We start from the raw sequence: 23,192 nt of genomic DNA, 5'->3' as shown, positions 1-23,192 counted from the left end.
GTCTAATCCATTCCATCTCTGCTATTCATTCATCTGAAATCAGGAAAGAATGCACACAAGAGACAGAAACAGAGAAGTTTTTGTGCATCATAACCATACAGTGGATGAGTTGAGTAGAAGAGACAGCCTATGACAGACAGCAAGCCCCTTAGACCTTTATCACCTAGGGAGTGAAGAAGAGAGGAAAGGAGGGAATAAGCATTTATTGCATTGCCCACTATGTTCTGAACACTACTATGTTTACAAACTTTATCTCTTTTGATACTTACAGCGATCCTGAGAGGTAGTTGTTTTTATGATCCACATTTTGCACTTGAAGAAACTGAGTCAAAAAAGTTAAATGACTGGCCCAGGGTCACAAACCTAGTGTCAGGCCATTTATGACTCTCTCTGTATGTCTCTGCCTTTCTGTATGTGTCTGTCTCTCCCCGTCCCTCCTTGTATCTATTTGTCCTCTTTCTCTCTCTTTGTCTCCGTGTTTTTGTCTGTGCCTCTCTCACTGTCTCTGTCTCTGTCTCTCTCTATGTCTCCCTCCCTATCTCTTACTCTCTCTCCCCCCTTGTTCTCAGTTTGTCTGTCTCTTCTCCCTGTCTCTGTCTGTCTCTCTGTCTATCTCTGTCTTGTGTCTCTCTCTCCCCGTCTCTGTGCGTCTCCTCCTTCTGTCTCTCCCTGTTTCTGTCTCTGACTGTTTCTGTCTCTATCTCTGTGTCTCTGTCTCTCTCTTTTCATGGTCACCTCTTTTCTAAAATCTATCTTCTCCCACACTTCCCAGGCCTCTCCTTTGCCTTCTCCCCAGCGGGGCTGAAGCACTCAATATGTGCGGAACCTCGGCCGCGGAGGCAACAGGGCCTGGCTTCCAGAGCTCAAGTCCTGGGAGAGCCGGAGTGAGGGTGGTGCGGATGGGGTGCCCGGGAGAAGTGGCCTGTGGGAGAGAGTGTGAGTGAGAGCGGGCTAGAGATCGGTGTGGTATTTTGTGCAAGTGTGCATGGCGGGTAAGGGGGAGGAGGAAGCATATGAGGTGGCTGTGGAATGGGGGTGATTCGATTTCGAGCCCATGTTGGCTGTTCCGCTAAGGCTGCGCAGGGACCGCTCTGGAAAAGCAGCTGGAGTCGAAGTGGGAGAGACTTCCGTTTTCAGAGGCGCTTCTTGGACCAGTGCTGTACTGAGCCGAGCCTGGGAGGGACGGGGTCCAAACTATTCCCCAAGGTGTGTTCAGCTGATTCTATCGAGAATGCCAACAATGCACAGTCACACATGTTGGCGGCAGAAGGGTGTCTGTCCTCTTTATATTCAACTTTCAAGTTCGCTTTAGGGAGGGCCGGTTAGCTCAGTTGGTTAGAGCGTGGTGCTAATAACGCCAAGGTCGCGGGTTCGATCCCCGTACGGGCCACTGCTTTTGGAGTTGTGAAGGACTAGGGAGTCTTAAAAAATCTTGATTCTCCTCTCTGTCTCCGAGAACCGAAAAAAAGCAAACCGTTCCCTTGACCCATATAAGTTGTTTTAAATGTCCTTTTATTCGGATCCTAACAAACGCGAAATAAAATGGGCGTTTCAGTATACAGAGTAAAACAGAAAGAGAATTGCGCATAAAACTCCAGATCTCACTTATGTACAACTTTTCTCTTAAATATATAAATACAACCTTTCGAAGCTGTCCTGTTTGTCTGGGCTTCTTTTGAACCTTCTTTCTGTTCTCTTATGTGCATTTACCCTTCAATTTAGCTCCACTTTGGTCATCTAGAAAATGTAAATAATTCCTGTAATCTGTCTTAAGGATGTAAAAAGAACCGGACTAATTTGGCAAAGCTTTTTTGTAAACTCTACAGGTGAGGTAGGGAAAGTGGGCAAGGGAGACAATTATAAATGTGATTCCAGAAAAAGAATGAAAGAAGCAAGAACAGATTTCAAATTCATCCTTCTTCACAACTAACTGTGAGGACAGCAGCTCCAAGAGCTGTCATTTCCAGGGATATTCATTAAAAAATGTTGGATCAGGTGTGTAGGGGGCGGGAATGGGAAGGGCGGAATTTATGAACGACATCCTTGTAAGTGTAACTGGCATTACTAACATTCTCTTCCTCATTTTCTTAATGGTAGACAATTCACAAACCATCACTCAAGTCCTCATTTGTAGCACATTTGTTTGCTTTTTTTCGAAGGTGAAAATATTCACCCTGAATTTAAAACATCGACTGGAAAGCCTGATCAAACTGGCTCTATAACATTCCCGGCTCATTTCCCTTTCTCCACCTTCAACAATCATTCGTTATACATTGAGTGAATCGCTGTGCGCAGAGTCCATACAAATACATACATATACACATACATATTTAATGTTGCAGAGTCTGGATGCCATTACTATATGTTTAAGTGGGAATGGAATTTGGAGAAATTACAATTTAATCTACGAGAAGAAGGTTATTCTATCGTGATTGGAGAGATAGTAAATGAGGAACAAGGAGACAAGACTTTCCTGAGAGAAGTAATTTAACTATTATCTTTTGAAGAAACATGATGAAAATTATTTTTTAAAATTTATTGTTTATTTTTAGTTCTTCAATATTCACTTTTATTTTTGAGTTCTAAACTTCCTTCCTCCCTCTTTTCCCCTTTGCCCAAGACGGCATGCAAATTTGATATAGGCTACACATTTACAATCATATTAAACATATTTCCACATTAGTCACACTGTAAAGAAGAATCAGAACCAGAACTGAAGGGAAAAACCACGAGAGAGAGAGAGAAAGAGAGAGAGAGAGAGAGAGAGAGAGAAAGAGAGAGAGAATAGTATAGTTCCATCTGCATTCAGACTCCGCAGTTCTTTCTCTGGATGTGGATGGCATTTTCCACATGAGGAGAATTCTTGAGAAAAGACTTTAACTGGCATGCTGAGAGAGTTTAATGGTAGAATTGTGTTTCCAAAATTAAGAAATCAACATTAGCTGTAGTTGCTAGAGGTAACTGCTTGTTATCTCTCTCCTACGTCCAACAGTATAAATAATTACGTCTTTTTATATCTTATTTATTTATATATTTATAGATATTTATATATTTATTATAGCTAATGAATTGTATGGACTTTGATGTGTATTTAAACCTAGGAGATTAAAGGGTTTTATAAAGAGATGAGCAAAAGTTTTGTTTCTTCAGTTTATTTTATATTTAATAAGCCACTGTAGGAGTCCAGAGTGAATAAGGTGAGGGAGTCCAGTTGTACATAGCCTGAAAGATTGAAGTTTGATGTGTAATGCACCACACAAATCCTACACAGCTTGCACCTTTGAGTATTAATACAAAACATGTATTCATTTATGTATACATATTACACACATGTATGTATGTAGTGGAAGACTGGCACATGCATAAACAATTTCAATTCTGATCATATAAACTCTTCATATGTCATGATTTTCCTCAAAATACCTCCCAAGCATTATCCTTCTGGAGTACTTGCATCAGTCAAGCAAACTGATAGGTTCTGCATATGCGCTAGACTCCCATTACGCCAGGTGGTACAATGCATATAATTTGTTGGACCTGGAGGCAGGAAAACTTTAGGTCAAATTCCATCATCATGCAGCAAGTCACTTCACCTCTGTTTATGCCTCAGTTTTCTCAACTGTAAAATGGGGATAATAATAGCACCTACCTATGCAAGGTTGTTGTGAAAATCAAATGAGATAATATATGTAAAGTGCCTGGCATATAAAAGGTACTGTATTAATGCTTATTCCCTTTCCCTCAAAGAAAAGTATTAATACTATACTCTGTTGTAGGCAGAAGGATATTTTTACATTTTAATTTATCATTATTGTAATCCAAGCCTTATTCTCATCACAGAGAGAACTATTCGAACTGACAGAGTGTTCTCATATCTTCTGATATCTTTCCACACACATCTCTTTGAAATACCACTTTACAGGATTTTTGAACAAGGAATATTTCGTAGTCAAGACTGAGCCAGGGCCCAGACTTTACGTAATGGTTTCATTAAAAGTTCGCTTCATTAAATAGAACAATGGTCACTCAACTTTCTTCCAGCACTTGGAGAATTGTTTTTTTCTGAAGCTATTCAGTCTCTCTTTGAACACTCCCCTCAAGGATTCTCTGTAATCAAACTTTCTCTTTGATGTTATTCAGTCATGTCCAAGTCTTCATGACCCCATGGAGCCATGGGGTTTCCCTTCGCAAAGATATGGAGTGTTTTGTCATTTCTTTCTTTGGTAGTTTAAGGGAAACAGAGGTTAAGTGACTTGTTCCGGACGATGAGGCTAGTAAGAGTGTGATGTTGAATTTGAACTTGAGTCTTCGAGATGACTCCAGACCCAGTGCTCTTTGTTACCCTGAGTCTAGCTGCCTCCTTTTCTTATGTGAATCATCCTAATCCCTTCAGGACATTTAGAAAGAAGTTAGTACTCTTTTGGTGGATCTATTAAAGGACTCCTTATCTCTGACTTCCTCTGATACCCCAGTCTCTGCCCTTTCACTGGAGTCATTCCCTTTAGTATCTGCCTGTAGACCAGAGAGATAATACCTCACTTCTTCTCTTATGTTCTTGACCATGGACAGATTTCCAAGGAAAAGCTAAAGGGCAGTCATATTGGGTGCAGGCTATTTTGCCAGTGAAGGTAGGAGAGGGAAGTTGAGCAAGGAGCAGCAGCCATAGTGGAAAAACTAACAACTGGGATAGAGCCGGAAAAGCCAGGACTATATCTGGAATTGTCTGAGCAAAGAACTGAGTGGACCACATGGAATCAAGGAAAAGAGTCAAGCAGAGCAGAGTGACACAGACAGACAAAACTACAAACCAAGAGGGACAATGATCAGGTACATTTCAGTAAGATCAGACCATGACCAACAGGCCATGGGGCTGATGAAAAACATCAGAGCAGTTAATGATACCATTAACTTCTTTTCCCATCTCTCTGGAACAGAATACCATCCCATCTGACAGTCAGTCTTTCGCTTCCTACTTTTCCCCTCACAATTCAAAAGAATGTGGAGGGGAGAGTATCTCCTTTCTTTTGGGCAAATTATTTTCTCATTGTTAATTTTCAGTTTCTTTTATACTTTATTGTTATAAAAATGTGTTACTTATCAAATCAGTTTGTTTATTAAGAGGGATAGGGGGAGGGACATACAGAGGAAAATCCTTAAAGGAAGAATGGGTATTTTCCCCTCACTGCAATCTAGGAGTGGAGGGAGATTTAGCAATTTATTAACAAATACATTCGGTATTAGTTGAAATTTAGACATACCAAGAAGAACCTATATAAACAGGAAGCTGGAAATGTCCTGAATTTGCCTGAGTTTATATTGGAGCTACAGGCTTCTCTTGGAGCTGTTTAACCTAATAGATCAGGGACATCAGAGCCAAAGCATTTGCAAAAGCTTGAGTTCTCTGTTTCATGTAGGCCACAGCTGACTAGTTGTCAGAGTCAGGGCTCCTGCCCTATCTTGGCTCAGGCACTCCCCCTGTTGGTCATACATTTATGGCGGGGAGGAGGAAGAGAGACAGACAAAAAGGGTTGGATGCAGTTTTTCCTCTGACACCTAGTGACTATGTGACCCTGAGCAAGTCACTTAATTTCTCAGCACTTTAGACAGCTCTTTAAAACTATAAATTGCCGAGAAGGTGTTGACCTGTGTTGGTAGAGGGTTAAGTTAGTTAATCGAAGAGTTCCCTGTGTCAGTGAAATCTCAGATCTGGTCCTATCCCTTACAAGTGTTTGGACTCCAACAAGGATTTCTTCCCTTATATTGACCCATTCTGACTTTTTCCCCTTCTTTTCCCATCTTTGTTTCCTTTACTGCAACAGAGTATGTGTACAGATTATTTGTGCAACAAATTTACTATCACTCCTGAGCCCAGTGGATCCTGGACATTTGCCTTCTCCTACCCCACTAGCTCTAGACCGCATACCAGAATGGACTGGGTTCAATACTGGGAGCTTAATTTTGTTTTTTAAAAAAAATAAGGTTCCTATTTTTGTTTTAGTTTTGTCATCTTCGGTTTTTGTTTGTTTATTTAACCTGCAACTCTGGATCTCTAGAGAGAATCATCTCAAGTTTTTATTAGACTCTGAAAAAGGGAATGGAATGGAATGATATGGAATGGAAAGGGAAATCAGTGCTCAATGTAGATGCATTTATTTCCTCTACACACACACACACACACACACACACACACACACACACACACACACACCACACCACAAGTGTACATTGATTGAGACCATGATTTCACCAGGCTAGGAACTTTATTCAATTAATACTTACTGAGTGCCTAAGCACTTGACTTAGGCTGTTTCTTTTCTATTCCAGCTGAGGTTTACAAGGTAGGGAGACCATTGCTCCTACAAAAGGTGACTGAAATTTTGACACTGTTAGTTGTGATGGCTTATGGAAAATTATGTCAAAATTTGGTTGCCCGGAGAAGTTCATCAATATATGTACGTCAATTTCATGATGGCATATTTGCCTGGGTTCTGGATAATGGACAAAACTCTCATGCCTTCCCAGTCACCTATGGAGTGAAACAGGGCTGTGTGCTTGCTCCCATACTTTTTAGCATGATGTTTTCAACCATGTTGACAAATGCTTTCAATGAGAATAAACGGGGCATCAAGGTCAGCTACCGTCCTGATGGTAAGTTCTTCAATCTGAAAAGGTTACAAACCAAGACCAAAGTGAAGGGAATGTTGGTGCCTGATCGTCTGTTTGCAGATGATTGTGCCCTCAATGCAGCCTCTGAAGCGGAGATGCAAGAAAGTATGTATCAATTCTCTGCTGCCTGTGCTAATTTTGGCCTAATAATTAACACCAAAAAAACACATGTCCTCAGTCAACCACCACCACACCATCCATATGTGGAACCATCAACTGGAACAAAGAGAGAAGTTTTGAATGCTATGGATAAGTTCACTTACCTTGGTGGTGTGCTTTAGGGATGTACACATTGATAATGAGGTCGATGCACGAATTGCCAGAGCTAGCTCAGTGTTTGGGAGGCTCAGAAGAAAGGTTTGGGAGAGAAGAGGTATTAGACTGACTACCAAACTGAAGGTCTACAGAGACATTGTGCTGACCTTATTGTTATATGCTTGTGAAACATGGACAGTCTACCAGCGCCATGCCAGGAAACTGAATCGCTTCCATTTGAACTGTCTTAGGAAGATTCCGAGGATCACCTGGCATGATAAGGTACCAGATACTAAAACTATGCTTCAAAGATCTGGCCACGTTGTCCAAATGTCAAATATACACTTGCCAAAAACTATTTTATGAAGAACTTGCATGGCGATCACATCGTGGCCAGAAGAAGTGATACAAGGACACTCTCAAGATCTCTCTCAAGAACTTTGGATTTGATTGTGCAACATGGGAGACACTGGCACAGGACAGCTCGGCATGGCGTGCCCACATCAGAAAGGGTGCTGTGCTCTTTGAGCAAAGCAGAATTGAGACAGCACAAAGTAAACGTAGGATGCGCAGATTTGGGATATCCACCCCAAATATTCAAAGTGACTATCTGTGCCCACTCTGTGGTAGAGCATTCGGAACTCATATTGGTCTGATCAGCCACAGTAGGACGTACTGAAATTTCACTTTACAAATGATATCATTTTTGTCCTCTTCGAAGACGAAGGGCAACATCCAACCAACTGAGTGCCTATTTCAGTTTGAAGTTCTAAATATCTATTTCGTAAAATAAATTCTTGTAAATAGTTTTCAAAGGAAGGGAAAATAACCCCCGTAGTCGGCAGGATTCGAACCTGCGCGGGGAGACCCCAATGGATTTCTAGTCCATCGCCTTAACCACTCGGCCACGACTACCTAGCCGCCAAAGATTTCTCATGAAAGTATCTTCTCTGATCTACCTTAATTTGCATTAGTTTTATGTAGTATTTAGGGACGTTGAGAGACTAAATGATTTAGTTATTGTCACATACAGTTAATATGTTAATTAATTTGTTATACTTTAATAGGGAATTTCCATTTGAGTGAAATCTAGAACTCTGGGTTGAACTGAGTTATTGTGTGTCCAATTGGAAATCTCATTCACTCAAGTCTTTTCTAATAGATTCTCATTTGTGGAACAGGTCTCTGGTGGAAGGGGGTCCATCCCTTGGAGATATATAGATACACTACACATATGGGGGAGAGAGAGTCAGACAGACATATATAGTTTGTAATGCTGTCTGCCCCATCAGATTGTGAACTGTTCAAGGATGGGGACTGTCTTTTGTCTTTCTTTGTATCCTTAGCAATTAGCACAATGGCTGGTATATGGTGGGCACTTATTAAATATTTATTGACTATCAAAGTCAGCTGTATAGGAAGAATCCCACTCTTCACGTGGGGAGGAGAAGGGAGGAGAAGGGGATGTGAATTTTCATTCCTCCTCATTCTCTTCAGATATGGACTCTAGCAATGGATCTACCCACCCAGAAGGTACTTTGAGAGTTTAAAAGAGTCCAGACAGGAGAGATCCCAGGAGAGACATATTCTCCAGACAGACAAAGATACAGAGATAGTTACCTGAAACTAGAATCTTCTTCACGAAGTATGAACTGTTCTTCTCAAAGATGTAGTGTGTATTGATGATAGAGTGTACCCAAGTTTATGGGAAAGAATAATTTGTAGCTACAGTTTATACTATGCCATTTTAGAAATTGCCCTTGCCCTAAGCTAACTTTTTCTCCTAACTGACTATGACATATGAAACACACTGGCCAGTATTCACGAGTTGTGAGAATATGGCTCTTACAGGAGTACCCTAGAAAGAAAAATGGGTCCGAGGTCTTCCTCCATCAAACCCAAGAGTTTAAGTACCAAAGCAGGAGACTAGAACAGAGATGTTCTCTGAAATTTTTTTTTAACTGGCAAGAGTTCAAAGATCAAAAAACATTTGGCAACCACAGATTTAAGAAACAGACCAACACTGGATTACAAATCATATGTGTCAACACAAATATACTTTCAAGTCAATCTGGGCACTTATAAATAAAAAAAAAATCATAAGGTTGACTATCTTACTTGGACAGGGCTTATAGCAGACACGGAAGTTCATTTTATAGAAAGGTGTTCCTCTTACGAATGTAACCTTTCAAAATGAGAATCAACCCCAAGTAAAACATAGATAGCTACTTGGCAACATGCTTATTATCCTCACAAGAAACCTGGGAGATAGGTGACATTATTATATCCCCATCTTACAGATGAGAAAATTAAGATTTCTATATTGAACCACACAGCTTGTCTGAAGTTGAATTGGAATTTACAAGTTTCTGACAACGACCTGCACTCTACCCACTGCACCACCTTGTAAAAAGCCTTGGTGCTACTTATAAGATTCATTTCCGCATTCTGACCAATAAAAAAAAAGCTACCCATAGAAACTGGGATTCCTTAATATTCTCAGAATAACATTAAATGTGTTTTAGGATACAGAATAGTAGAGAGTCGCTGAGTCAAAGAGAGGTGCGCCACCTTTAGTTGTGAAAAATCATTGCCTAGAATTCTTTCAAATTCAATTTGTTGCCTTCTTTCTTCCCCAGCTTCCTTTAACCCTGTGCTCCTGTAACCTAGGCCCTTGTGCAGGAATTTTGTAGAAATTCACTCCCAGAAAGAGTAACGCAGGGTTCACATAAATATAAATTGTGATGGTGAGGTGGGGCTTCTAGCTAAAGTGTCGCAGGTCCCCAAAAGGAATAACGCTTCCAAATACTCCAGTTTAATAAAGTTCTGATTAGCCCTAAGACTGCACCCTGATTTTCCTGGTTTCCGGATTCCTCTTCTTTCCATTGAGGAAAAGGTGAGGAGTTGAGTTCGCCAGAAGAGAAAGGTTAACAGCACCGCCCAGTGGCCATGCTCTACCATGAGTTTATTGCAGAACCCCACAGATCCCTGCCCTTAGCCCTCTCGAACAAAACTCCTTTCTCTAAGTGTGATTGCAGTTTGACCGGAAGTAATAAACAAGAGCCCTGATTCCAGTCCTTAGAGACTGCTTTGCTTTTCTGTGCTGATCTCGCCCCCACGAAAGACAAAAACTCCTAGCCAACAAAAATCCTTCTTCAAGGCCCGGCCTAAGTGCACGTCTTCAGCCAAGTCTTTCTTTTTTACGGGGTATCCCCAGGACTAAAGTAAGCTAATTAATGGCAGAGTCTGATTTTGTCTTTGTACACACAGACCTTAGTAAGCCATGCAAATACAAGAAAAAGATTCCACTCTCCAGCACTGGGAGTTTTATGGGAGCACCAGAAGAAGGGGCGCACAGAACGAGAGGACATAAATCATTGGCAATCTGAATCACTGAACCACATACAGAGGGTCTCACAGACTCTTCGATATATTCTCGGCACCTACCACAACGACTAGCGCTACTAGACACTTAAAAGTTGCGTTCTATTAATGCAAACACAAAAGAAAACTTTAATTCTGCAAAACGTAACTCTCTTGCGCCCAACGTGGGGCTCGAACCCACGACCCTGAGATTAAGAGTCTCATGCTCTACCGACTGAGCTAGCCGGGCGACGAGTTTTTGTGGGGTCTCCTTCAAAATTCATGAAGAAAATAAAAGCATGGGATAATGCATTTGCTTAATGGAAAGTAAATGAAACAGGTCGTAAAGTGAATAATGCTGGTTCTTGCATACTTTGGTTGTCATGTTTCCCAATTATGGAAATCCCAATAGGATCTCCTGGGCCTTCGCACTTTAATAAGACAAAGTTTCGCAGGAGGAGAGGGGGGCGCTGGGTCCAACGGGGAAGGAGCGTTGGATCTGGGGTAAAGGACGGTTCTACATCCCATACTTAGTGAATTCTCTATAAATGGGTTAATTCTGCCTCTTTACTTTTCTTGCCAGTTCTCGCAGGGATCACTCACTTCCTCTTTCCGCGAATTCTCTGGTACTGAAATCGGGCGATAGAACCGAGCAGCACAGTTCCGGGGCGGGGGGAGGAGCTTCTTCTTGGGAGGAGGGAGAGCTGGAGAAAGGCTGACGCACTAGACCTTTCTCTCGGTGAACGGAATGGGAAGTTTTGCGATTCCCAGGACGTGGGTCACTCCCTGCACTCCTTACTCCCGAGCGAGCCAGCATTTCTGTCTCAGTTCACTAGCCAGACATGGGAAGGAAGAGCTAAGGGTCGGAGAAAACTGACCAGCGTCCAGAAGGGCTCTGGGTACTCTCAGCTTCACCCTCTCTAATAACACGGGCCTTCAAAGACATTCGTTCTTCTGCAGGATCTGGGTCTGGTCAAGCAAGCATTCGCTGCAACGGGGCTAATGGGACGGGAAATACCAACACAGAACCCTGATTCCCGAGTCTCCCAAACAGTTCTGCTTAACCTGATCCCGGCTCAGCTCTCAGTGAATTTACCATTTAATCAGTTACCAGCGCTGGGAGTTTTATGGAAGCACCGTTTACCATTTAATATCATCAGTTACCATTTAATAAGGACTTAGGAGCTAAGAAGGGGCACTGCTTTCGCAAGATAAAAGAATTGAGAGACCCTAGAGATATTCCTGGGCCCAACCACAAGTGAAGCTTCTAATTTAAGGAAGGAAAATGGAGTTTCTCACTGGTGAGGATTCTCTCTCGTGACGTTAATTGTCGTACAAATAACCTAAAGCTTTCTAATACTTTTTTTAAAGGTTCTTTCATTGAAGCGGTTTCCAGAGGAAGCAGGTAGGCAGGAAACAAGCATTTATTAAACGCTTACCCCGTACCAGGCACTGTGCTCCTTGCTTTGATACAAAAACAAGCAAAAAAAAAAAAAAAAAGGACGGGGGACGCAGAAAGCTAAATGAATCTGCAAAAACGAACTTCGTCATTTCAGTCACTCCGAATATAATTATATATTAGTTTACTGTAGCTCCTTGCCCCTCTGAACTCCACCCGAACCTCGAACAGCTGCTGCTTTGCCTTTTTCCCAAGTGTATTGGTCTTTTAACAAGCCTTAAGACAGTATAAAAGTGAGGTTTTATTTACTATTCCGCGTTCTAAAATCTTGAGACTGAGGAGACAGTTTACTCTTCACTGTAAGATACGAATTCGCAATATATCTATGGGGTCGATAAAAATTTGAGTTCACACTGGTAAGAGAGGAATATTATAGCCCTTTGCACGACTTTCAGATGCCAGAACACAAAAGAAGGAAGTCCCTTTGCCGTGACTCGGATTCGAACCGAGGTTGCTGCGGCCACAACGCAGAGTACTAACCACTATACGATCACGGCTCGCCACTGAAGAGACGGACGAGACTTTTGCAAGGATAGTTTTTCACCATGATTCAAAGCAATTGTCTTCAAAAAAAGTGTTCTTTTTCTCTTCTAGGTTATCTCTGTTCTTTTCTTCTCCGATTTCTATCACTAATTCTTTTTCCAGAAGACCATGAACAGATGCTATCTTATGAGCAAAATAGCTTTTCTTTCTACGGTCCCCAACATTTCTACGAAAATTCCATACTCAGTACTCACTGGTTTCTTAGACCACTAAGAAACAAGAGGAACTAGATCTTAGCCTGCCTAATCATAGACTAAGACTTAAATTGTTCCTTTCATCAACCTAGAATTTACTCCCTTCTGCTAAACCTGGCAGTTCCTCTCTGGTTCCCTTCTAAACTCCACACTTCGGCTCTCATCCTGGGCAGAGCCAAGGCTTGGGAATCTTAATCTTTTGGTAGTTTTAGAATTCTTTCCCTGAAAACTAACATAGTTCATGTGTCAGTTTCTCTTTTCCTTCTTCTAGTACATAGCAATATTTCATTCTTCTTATTCTTTTCATCTGTGAAAGGCTGATAAGAAATAAGGCTCCTAGAAGTGACGTTATGATCCAATACTAATTAGAAAATCCAACTTTCCCTAATGGAAGAAGCAGAAATTCTTCTCCTTCACTCGGTTTTCCCTAAATGAATGGTTACCACTTGAGGATAATACACTTTCTTTATCAATGTTCTTCATTCCTTTTGACTCATATATTTTCCCTTCCTAAACAGCTAAAAAATCTCCCGAAAGGAAAAAAAAAACTGTTTTCTTAATTATTTCAACCTCTCATCGCACAGTGTAAATGTCCTTAAATTCTATAAATCTGTAGCCACAGGTACTACCCACTGGCAGATTCTACCAAGCTGGAAAAGAACCGGCAGCACAAGACAGCCTAGTAAATTCAGGGAGATTCATCACCAAATTGGCTGCAAGGTGATTAATTTTTCAGCCAGAGACTCTGGATGGCCACCTACTCTCTCAGTGCGATCTGCACCCGTGGAGGGAGCAGCTCACTGAAGGAAACAGATATTTGAATGCTGGCCCAGCGTTCTGCACACAGTGCTTTCTCAATATCTGATGGTGTACTTTCCTTTTCTTGGACTCTCAGTCTTATTTGAACATTATATCAACCAGCGTCCGTTCAGTTAAAAAAACACGTCTCATCTGTTTCTTTTTTGCATGTGATGTCAGCTCTGCTGAAAGAGAACAGAAGTCAATTTGTAAAACAACGAAGTTGCGTTGGCCGGGAATCGAACCCGGGTCAACTGCTTGGAAGGCAGCTATGCTCACCACTATACCACCAACGCCCTGAAGAAAGAAGTGATTCTAAGTTATATTCAATAACGCAGAGGCCTAGGTTCCCTAAGGTGTTTTCAGTTTTAAGTTGGTCTTCATTTTGTAGGTTTCAAAAAAATGAACCAAAAAAAAGTAGAATCTTGAGCCAAACCATTTTGCCCTTGTGATGAACGTCATTTTGGGATGTACGGTGAGTTTGTAATCTTCTAGCCCTGTTGAGAGAAAGTGGTCTCAGGAGTGGAGGGTGACTATGGGGCTGTGTATATATGACATGTAGTTCAGTTGGATGAGGCCAGAGAGAATATAGCTCAATAATTTGATGCCAGTGACTGCCCAGCTCTCTCAGTAGAATCTTGTCAAAATAATTACTCTAATCGCTGTGTTCCTAATCCTGGGGAATACTATTCCTCTTGACATTATATCTAAAGAAACACCATTCATTTCATTTATTAACAAAGCCTGCTATGTTCAAAACTTTAGGGTTTCCTTTCATTCGTTCCATTTCCTCACTTTTCTTTTAAGTAAACCAGGTCTTCGATTTCATTGAATTGAGGAATTTCCTCTACTAAGTTATAATCTTAGTGTTTCTCCGGGGCACTAAAAGTTAAGTGACTTGCCCAGGGTCACACAACCAGTATGTATGTGTCAGGGGCTGGATTGAAACCCAGATTTTCTAGACTTGAGTCGCAGACTCTTTGTCCATCAAGTCATTTTGCCTCTACTTAAATCCAATCAATTATCAAATCCTGTTGATTTTGCCTTGGCAACATTTCTTCCATGTCTCTTCTCTGTATTATTGCAGTCACTACTCTGAAACCCATACCGAGAGTTACTGATTGGGAACATTGCCTATCTTCCAATAGGTTTTCCTACTCTCACTCATTTTAATCTATCATATATAAGAACCTCAAACCACCACCATCACCACCATTGCTCTTCTATTCAAGAAGCTGAGGTTCAGGAACATTGATTATGTGTAGTCCAAGCAAATGCTTTTAAAAAACATTGTAGGTGAACCCCACCCTGCAGGCAATGGGCAAGCACTTTTGCTTCTGACATGGATTTTTTTCACAAAGGCTGTCTGCCTCAGCTGCTGTTTCTTGGGTTTGGAAAGACCATTCTCAGGAAATGTCTTTGAGACAGTGGAAAAGAAAGCTGTGAGAAAGAAAGCATATGTAACTCCAGTGTACTTCTGACCTAAGGCAGACATTTCTATTTCCTGGAGAGAGGATGCTGGGTGAACACAGAGACTTCCTCACCCTGTTTCCTTTCCCCCATTCAGGAACTCTTTGCTGCACAGAACTGTGCTGAAAATAGAAAGACTGAAGGAACATAGTCTGTTTGCTCTTTTTTTATAGACTGCCCAACACAGAATGGTTTCCCCAATCCAAACCTGTCCTCCTAGATGCAAATTAACCAATCATCTTGGCAACAGTCCCAGTCACTAGAAATCAGGGGCTCCATGATCCCTGTTGTCTCAACCAGGCTCTTATGGGCATGCCCATACTCTTCATGGGAAGACGGTCACCAGATACCCCTAAACAAAGCGATGACAGCTCATGAGCGATGACAGCTCAATCAATGTCATCAAGTAATTACTCTGATCAATCCCACTTATACATCCATGAAGTCATGGCACATCTCTGCTCAAAAGTCATCTCTGACTGAAGCTTCTCTTAGCTTTAGTTTCCCCATCTACAAAATGAGGTTGTCAGACTAAATGACTTCTACAGTCCCTTTCAGCTCTAAATCTAGGATCTCATGATTCTTTAACTCCTTCTTGTCCACCCAGTATCTCCCTGGGATCTGGCCTCAGGCACCATACCTAGAAGTCAAAAGCCTGGAAATTCAGAAAAAGGCCTAATGCTAATTCTCAAGTGACCTCAGACACCTCATTTGGAGTTTGGGCCAGTGGGAGGCCAGGGTCCCCTGGAGACCATGATCTAATCTCAAAAGTTGTATAATCAAACAATTAAAGTAGAAATACAGTTTTAGGGGTGCAAGGACCCCATAATACCAAGGTTCAGGACAGAGTTGTCTGGAAAGAATCTGTGGACTCAAGCAGTCTTCCAGTCAAGTGGCAAAATGTTTATTATAATGCTAATGAAGTTGGCAGAGACTCTTTAGGGAACTTGAAACCTAACAAGAATGATGTCAAAGCTCATATAGGAAAAACTTAGTGTATTGTATGCCAACTACGCTAATTAACTGGTACCATACAACTTCTATACCTTGGGCACAGGCACCATTCACTACTGGCATGGGGGCTGTGGAGGGGGGAAGGCTTCTAAGGGATCTGCAAGTCTGTATGTCTATATCTGTAACAAGATAACTGTGGGAGTTTATGTCCATAGCTTGACCTCTGGATTGTATACAGTAACTGTGGCAACCAGTACATGATAGTTCTGCTGGTACAAGATAGTCCTGTTCATACAAGGGAAATTCCACAAAGGTCAGCTTGTTCTTGTAACAGGAAGAGAAGGTTTACCTCATTAGGGCCTACTCATGAGTTATTGCCAGAGATATGGTCTTTGGGTTGGGGAGAGGTATGATCCTAGGGCTAGGATCTAATTTAGGTACAAGCACCTCATCAGAAATAGGGGCCACATTTCACCTTCCCCAAAATGGCTAATTATGGGGTTTATCTATGACACAAAACACTTGTATCCTGCAACATTCCCTTACTTATTCCTATCCATCCACTCAAGCTACAAACTCCTTCCCCTTTTTCCCCTATGTCAGGCATAGGCCTTTCAGGAAGGCCATGTGTAATCTAACCAGGATCAGCACCCACAGTAGTAACATCTTAGGTGCTATTAGGAAAATTACATATATATACATGTACATAGTCCAGCATATCCACACCCGCCTCCCCACTTTGTACCTATGGCAAATATTCCTCACAGAGCAGACAATGCTCTGCAGCATTGATAGATAAGTAAGAGTCTAGCACCTTCCTTTTCATTTTGAGTGGGACAGAGTGAGTAGTACAAGGTGAGTAGGCATCGATGGGTTTGTGAGCCATCACAGAATTCATTATATTATCTTTCCATTCAACCATACCCTTCTTCTAAACTTCCCATTATTGTTAAGGGCATCACAATCCTTCCAGTCATCCAGGTTCACTGTCTGTTTCATCTTTCACTTGTCACTCTTTCACACCCTGTAAATCTAATTAGTTGTCAATCTGCCTTCCTATCTATCCCATCTGTCCCCTTCTCTCTTCTCACACCCACAGCAGCCCAGTTCAGGCCCTTATAACCTCTCACCTGGATTACTGCTATAACCTTCTAATTGATCATCTTGCATCAAGTATCCCCTTTTTTCCAATCTGTCCTCTACAGTTATCAAAATGAGTTTCCTAAAGCTTAGACCTAACCATGTTACTGCACTACTTAATAAACCCCACTGGCTCTTTATTAAGTCTGAAACCAAATATCTCTCTCTTAACCTTTAAAAATATTTTTTGAAATCTTCCCTCCCTCTTTATGTCACCAAAGACATGAGCATTTTCTGGTGTTATGGTTTACTTGTGTCCTTTCCCTCTGATATTTCAGGGAGCTAATTATGTTGAATATTTATAGACTCTGGTAAACTCAGAGCTCCCAAACTAGGGAAGAAATAATTTCCCCTCCCTATTGATCAAGCTGATACTGGCCTCTCTGTTCTAAAACACACTTTGAAAAACAATCTCCACCAGCCACTATGTTTCTGCTTCCCATTCCACTGTCAAAATTCAACAAAAACAGATTTTCTTTATCTGGAGAAAAAAACCTCATTATAAAGGTACAGACAAAAAAAATAAACAAACAAATAAACAAGATTTCTAAATTTCTAAAAGGCAGGAAACTCCAAAAGGGTAAAAGATTGGAGTATTCCAGTCATCGATGAAGGCAGAAGGATGGGGACGAGGATGTGGAAAGTGAATGAATTTACCAGGTTTTAGCAGCACCAAGAAGCAAGCACATTCAGGCTAAATGCAACTTCTATGTAGGCAAATTACTCCTTAAACACATTAGCAGTCCAAACAAAACTCCAGATGTTATTATATTGTGTTCTTTAATTTATTTATTATTGAACATTATTATACACATTATTTGATTTTATAGTTGATGAGGGTAGCAGTGTCTTATACTTGCAACTGGCTCCCACAACTGACAGTGTCACTGCCTTTAGAGCTACAAAGTTCCTGGATTCTCCAATCTAATTTCTCTAGAATCTTCAATATCTCCTTCCATTTGGGAAAAAAAAAACAAACTCCTACACTTTCCAGAAGCTCCAACTGCAAATATTTTGTGTGTGAGTTTTGCCGGAAAACTTGTAATTATCAGTAAATCAAAATATTCTGTGTATTTATTATAAATAAGTAAACATATATGCAGGACCCCTTCCAAGGTTACTTCTCCAACTCCAACTCATATTGTCACCTAACTTCCCAGATTCAGCTTATTACTATTCTCAAAGTTCAACAGAGTTTGTAGTACTGTCATTTATAGGCCAACATAGATATACCTTCCAAAGATAATCATCCAGTAAATTTAATTAGTTTTTAGCAAAAACATTTACTAAGAAGGTATAGTTAGAACAATAGTTACAAAAATATTCTCTTCCCCTCTGAAGTCTAACCTTCTCAAATAAATATATGCAGTGTGTGAGAAGAGTGAGTATAATCTTAAAGTACAAAGGTAGTAGAGGGAGGCACCCATATAAAGAACGCATGATCAGAATGGTAACTCACAGCTTCTAGCCATTGGACTTTTTTTCTCCTTTCTTACAGTCTTTAGGAAGTTTCCCTTTAGGTTTTGCTTTCTATTGGACTCTGTGGGTCCTGCATGCCTTTGTAAAGTATTTAGCCATTACTTTTCTCTGCCATGAGACACTCTACTTACAGTTGCCTTTCCCCAGATAACTATCACTCCCAGCAGGATGTTTTATCCCTATGTCCCCTAATTCCTGCTCCCGGCTGGAGGCGCTGTCTGCTGCTGGTCCAGTCTCTGACCTAAATGAGTGAAAAGATAGGCTAGTAAAATACAGCAAGAGAAAGGGATACTCAAGTCTTCCATTGATATCCACAAGATCTCAAGAAAACAAGAGGAGAACATTTTCTTCCAAAATGTTGGGTGAAATCCCTTTAGAGAAATTATGGGAGGACATGGAGGAGAGGTGCACAGATCAAGCAAGAATGGAGCATTTGGAGTGTGTACCTTTAGAGAGCGTACTCACACCAATGTGATCACAAATCCATTTCAACATAGGAATATTTCTAATCTCCAGGTATGGCGCCATCTGCTGCTGCAGCCTTGTTCTTTCACCAAATAACAAAGAAATAGTTTCCATCTATTTTATACAAATATTGAATATACTTATTTATTTACATAGATTTTTTTCCTCATTAGAACGTTGTTCTTTATTTCTTTAAGGAGTAATTTTGCGCTGAATATATAAAAGTCTTTTGTGTACTTTGATAGTTCAATCTGATATTTTTCACATTTTGTAATTACTTGGTATAAGATTTCCCTTTCTAACACTGTTTCTTGGGTTTTATTATTATTATATGGAAATGCTGTTGATTTTTGAAGGTTTGTTTTGTATCCTGCAACTTTGCCAAAGCTAGTATCTGTCTCAATTAGTATCTTTGCTGATTCCTTATGATTTTCTATATATACTATCATATCATCAGCAAACAGGGATAGTTTTATCTCCTCTTCATCTTTCTCATTTGCACATGAGCTCTTAGCAAGGAAAAGTTACCTTTCAGATCTATAGATAGGGAAAGAGTTTATGGCCACACAAGGGATGGAGATCAACAAAGATAAAGAGGACAATATTTATTATATAAAATTAAAAAATTTTTGCACAATAAAAACCAATGCAACAAAGATGAGAAGGGAAACAGTTAACTGGAGAAAATATTTGCTGCAAGTTTCTCAAATAAAAGTCTCATTTCCAAAATACATGGAACTAATTCAAATTAATTTTGATAGAAAAAAAGAGCCATTTCTCAAATGATAGTCAAAGATTCATATGAACAGGCAATTCTCAAGGGAAGAAATCTGGACTATCAATATATATATGAAAAAGAAAATTCCAAACCACTAGTAATTAGAGGAAATGCAAATTAAAGCAACTATGAAATTACATCTCATACCTACAGGCTAGCAAAAATGACAAAAAAGGAAAATGACATGTTGAAGGAGCTGCAGGAAATCAGGCACACTAATGCACTGTTGGTAGAGCTGTGAATTGGTCCAGCCATCTGCAAAGCAATTTGGATCTATGCTTTAAAAAAAAGTTACTAACCTGTGCATATATGCTTTGATCCAGCAAATACCACTATCAGGCCTATACTCCAACAAGATCAAAGAAAGAGGAAAAAAATGAATGTGTACAAATATAATTGTTGGCAACTCTTTTTGTAGTGCCAAAGAATTGGTAAGTAAGGGAGTGCTCCTTAATTAGGGAATGGCTAAAGAAAGTATGGTATATGAATATAATGGAATGCTGCTCTGCTCTAAGAAACAATGGAAGAAAGTGGTTTCAGAAAAACCTGGGATGCCTTACATGAACTGATGAAGAGTAAAGGAAGTGGAACTAGGGGAACACGGTATCTTCTATGATAACAATGTTGTAAAAATGAACTACTTAAGAACTCTGATCAAAGCAATGGTCAAATATGACTTCACAGGACTGCTGATGAAAAATGCTACCCATCTCATAATAGAGAGGCGATAGACTAAATAGGTCCAATGACACATACATCTTTGGATATAGGCCAATTTGGGGATTTGTTTTACTTATCGATTCATATTTGTTACAAAAGTTTTCTGGTTTTTTAAAATTTTTTTCCAGTGGAGGTGGACAGGAGAGAAAATAAAATCTTGTTAAATAAAATTTAATTTCAAAATGTATACTGCTTGTAGATAGCATTAGTTTTTGCCTTACTTTGTAATGTCGATGCTTACAGCACAGTGCTAAGCCTATAGTAAAGGCTTAATTAATCCTCGACCAAACATTTAAATAAAGTACTGGAAAGGAAGACAAGGGACAAAAAACAAAACAAAACAAAAACCAATCTAGGCTTCACCCTCAAATCACTTACATTCCACTCTAGTAGACATAATATGTAAACCGTGAAACAGATATAAGATCATTTGAAGAGGAAGAAAGTACTAACAGCTATCAGTATCAGTAAAGAATTCTCCTAGAAGTGAGGGTTCTAAGAGTACAGTTCTACACGCTCAAAGGCGAGAAAAGGGGGCGGGGAGGGGTGCATTTTTAGGAGAGCTAAATTAGTTTGACTGGAATGTGAGGTGTGATGGGGTTGTCCAAAAGGACAGGCTGGCGCCTGTTAAGGGATTGAAATGTTAAGCTGAGCACTTTGTATTTGATCCAAGAGACGAGAGAGAGTCAGCAATGCTGCCTCTCCTTTGAAACAGTGTAGATCTGACTCTCTTAGCAGTATCTAGAAGAACTGATTAGATGCCCTAGTTTTGAAGTGTACTATTCAACTGGCGTTTTTTCGTCTCTGCTCCCTTTTCTAGGTGGGATGTAATTAAGTATGAAATAGCTTCTTCAGCTTCAGCATTCCCTTTCTCAGGCTTCTCTCAGAGACCCTCTTTCCTCGGGCTTGAAGTAGTGCAGCAGGGGCTGACGCAGGGTGTCCAGAGCTTCTCCTCCGGTCCCGATTGCTTTCGTAACTCCAGAAAAAATGAAAAAAAAAAAATTTCCCTGTATGTGATCTGCTGTCTTTTGCAGTGTCTAACATTGCCTAGCGGGTTATGGTTTGGGGTTCCCCGGGACTTCAGGATTGAAATATCAGGGTGCACTAAGGCCGGGCGGTAATCGGTGTCTTGCCAGAAAGTGGGACTACTCAATTTTCAGTCATTCCTTCCGGCAGAGTTCATTGAAACTAACGTCTTGGAAACTTTGTTGCTAGTCTCTGGTGTTCAGCAGGTAGAAGAAAATACTGGCGATCTCTGTTACTTGGTCGCTCTCCTTCAGTGCTTGGAAGGTCCCTGAGATAGAAAAGTAACCTAAAAGGTGCAATTTCCCTGACCGGGAATCGAACCCGGGCCGCGGCGGTGAGAGCGCCGAATCCTAACCACTAGACCACCAGGGAAGCCGACAGCATCGTCTCTTATATCATCCTGGTAGCACGAATACAACAGGATCTCGTTTCACTGTATGTGTGCACTTTCCAGTCCAGAGAGTTAATCCAAAAGGCAGTTTTTGCTCCAAAACTAGGAGTTCTCGCGTCAAGGTCTAGCCTACCTGGAGCTGCGTGGCTTCGAAGGAAAACCTGAGGACGTTCTCTACCCCTCCAGTGATTCCTGACGCTGGAATCTAACTGGAACTCAGGCTGCAGCAGTTCTTGGGACTCCAGAAAGGGGGGGGAGGGGAGGAGGGTCATTGGTACGTGGACAACAGACGGATGGGAAAAACTTTTGACTAGAGATTGCAAGAGAAAATTCTTGGTGAACTTAAGCATTGAGGAAACAGGGCTAAGCATTCGCTTTGCATTTCCGTAGCCCAGTTGGTCTTTCCCCGGTCGGTTCCTTAGAGCTAGAAGTCTGAGTCCCCCCCCTCCCCCCCCCCCCGATTCCCAAAGGGTGATGCTGCCATGGGTGCAGAATAATCCTTTGAACTTGCCTCCTTCCCCTTTGACTCCCAGGGAAAAATCTCTTTAGGGTTCCCCTGCGTTCAGGAAAAGAAACGTGCCAAACCAATGTCCCGTCTAACATTTTTATGCTGAAAGGCTAAAATGAAATTTAAAGCAGCGGGGCTGGGATAGGAAATGTCGCTATAGGGTTAAAAAAAAAAAACAAGGGAAGTCAAACTGCTTTCTTGTGTACTTTATTTCTATGGCCTGGATGTAGACGTATATTTTCATTAACTAGTGGAAGATGAATAGTAAAGCAGGCTATTAAGTAAATTTTCGACTTATCACAAAATTTCAAGTCGGAAGAGACAATTAAGAGACAACTTGCACTCTCGCTATCTCCTCCTCTATCAACAAAATGGGTTTCTTCCTCAGATTTCCCCTGAGAGGATTCTCTCGCCAACTAGTAGCCATTTATGTATGGCAGACACTAGTTTTTGCTGAGGGGGATGTTTAACCTTAAGAGGAGACAGAGGAGAGATCTTCAAGTGTTTAAAAGATTTTCAGGTAGAAAAGATTAGGATTGTTCTGCTTTGGCCAAAGGCAGAAATAGAGTAGAAGTGGAAGTCGGCCAGTTTGAAATTTGATGTAAAGAAGTGTCCATTCATGAGAACTACCATGACTTACCTAGAACCTTCCTCTTTGTTCATCCTTGTGGCAGATTCTCTCTGTAGTCACTTACACTCTGAACTATTTCTTTCGCCATAGAGATCTGTGGCTTCATTTTGAATCAACCCATGCCCTTCCCATGAGTCCAAAGAGGGAAACTAAGACCAAAGGACACTGTCCCCCTAAATTCCTGATAATGAAGAGAGTTCATGTGTGATGATGCAGGTGGGCATCTTTCCCTTTCATTTGAGCGAGAAGTTCCAGTACAGTTCAGATGATCTAAATTTGGCCAGCAGAGGGAGCGCTTTCCCCTATTACTCAGGTAGTTGGCGCTTTTAGACATAATAAATACATGAAAAAT

General features: G+C 40.9%; 6 non-coding genes across 6 annotated transcripts; 1 reads left to right on the top strand and 5 right to left on the bottom strand.

The window, feature by feature from the left end:
- The first annotated feature begins 1,316 nt into the window (after window positions 1-1,316).
- TRNAI-AAU (transfer RNA isoleucine (anticodon AAU)) lies at window positions 1,317-1,390 on the top strand. The gene has a single exon. It is a non-coding gene; the product is annotated as a tRNA-Ile (tRNA).
- A 6,364-nt stretch (window positions 1,391-7,754) lies between these two features.
- TRNAS-AGA (transfer RNA serine (anticodon AGA)) lies at window positions 7,755-7,836 on the bottom strand. The gene has a single exon. It is a non-coding gene; the product is annotated as a tRNA-Ser (tRNA).
- Window positions 7,837-10,461: 2,625 nt separating this feature from the next.
- Window positions 10,462-10,534, bottom strand: TRNAK-CUU (transfer RNA lysine (anticodon CUU)). The gene has a single exon. It is a non-coding gene; the product is annotated as a tRNA-Lys (tRNA).
- Window positions 10,535-12,168: 1,634 nt separating this feature from the next.
- Window positions 12,169-12,240, bottom strand: TRNAH-GUG (transfer RNA histidin (anticodon GUG)). Its single transcript has one exon. It is a non-coding gene; the product is annotated as a tRNA-His (tRNA).
- Window positions 12,241-13,502: 1,262 nt separating this feature from the next.
- Window positions 13,503-13,574, bottom strand: TRNAG-UCC (transfer RNA glycine (anticodon UCC)). Its single transcript has one exon. It is a non-coding gene; the product is annotated as a tRNA-Gly (tRNA).
- Window positions 13,575-21,610: 8,036 nt separating this feature from the next.
- Window positions 21,611-21,682, bottom strand: TRNAE-CUC (transfer RNA glutamic acid (anticodon CUC)). Its single transcript has one exon. It is a non-coding gene; the product is annotated as a tRNA-Glu (tRNA).
- Between the last annotated feature and the right edge of the window lie 1,510 nt (window positions 21,683-23,192).

Source organism: Notamacropus eugenii, chromosome 2 (assembly GCF_028372415.1).
Source record: "Notamacropus eugenii isolate mMacEug1 chromosome 2, mMacEug1.pri_v2, whole genome shotgun sequence".
In the NCBI taxonomy this organism is placed as follows: Eukaryota; Metazoa; Chordata; class Mammalia; order Diprotodontia; family Macropodidae; genus Notamacropus; species Notamacropus eugenii.
This window is presented reverse-complemented; position numbering and strand designations above follow the sequence as displayed.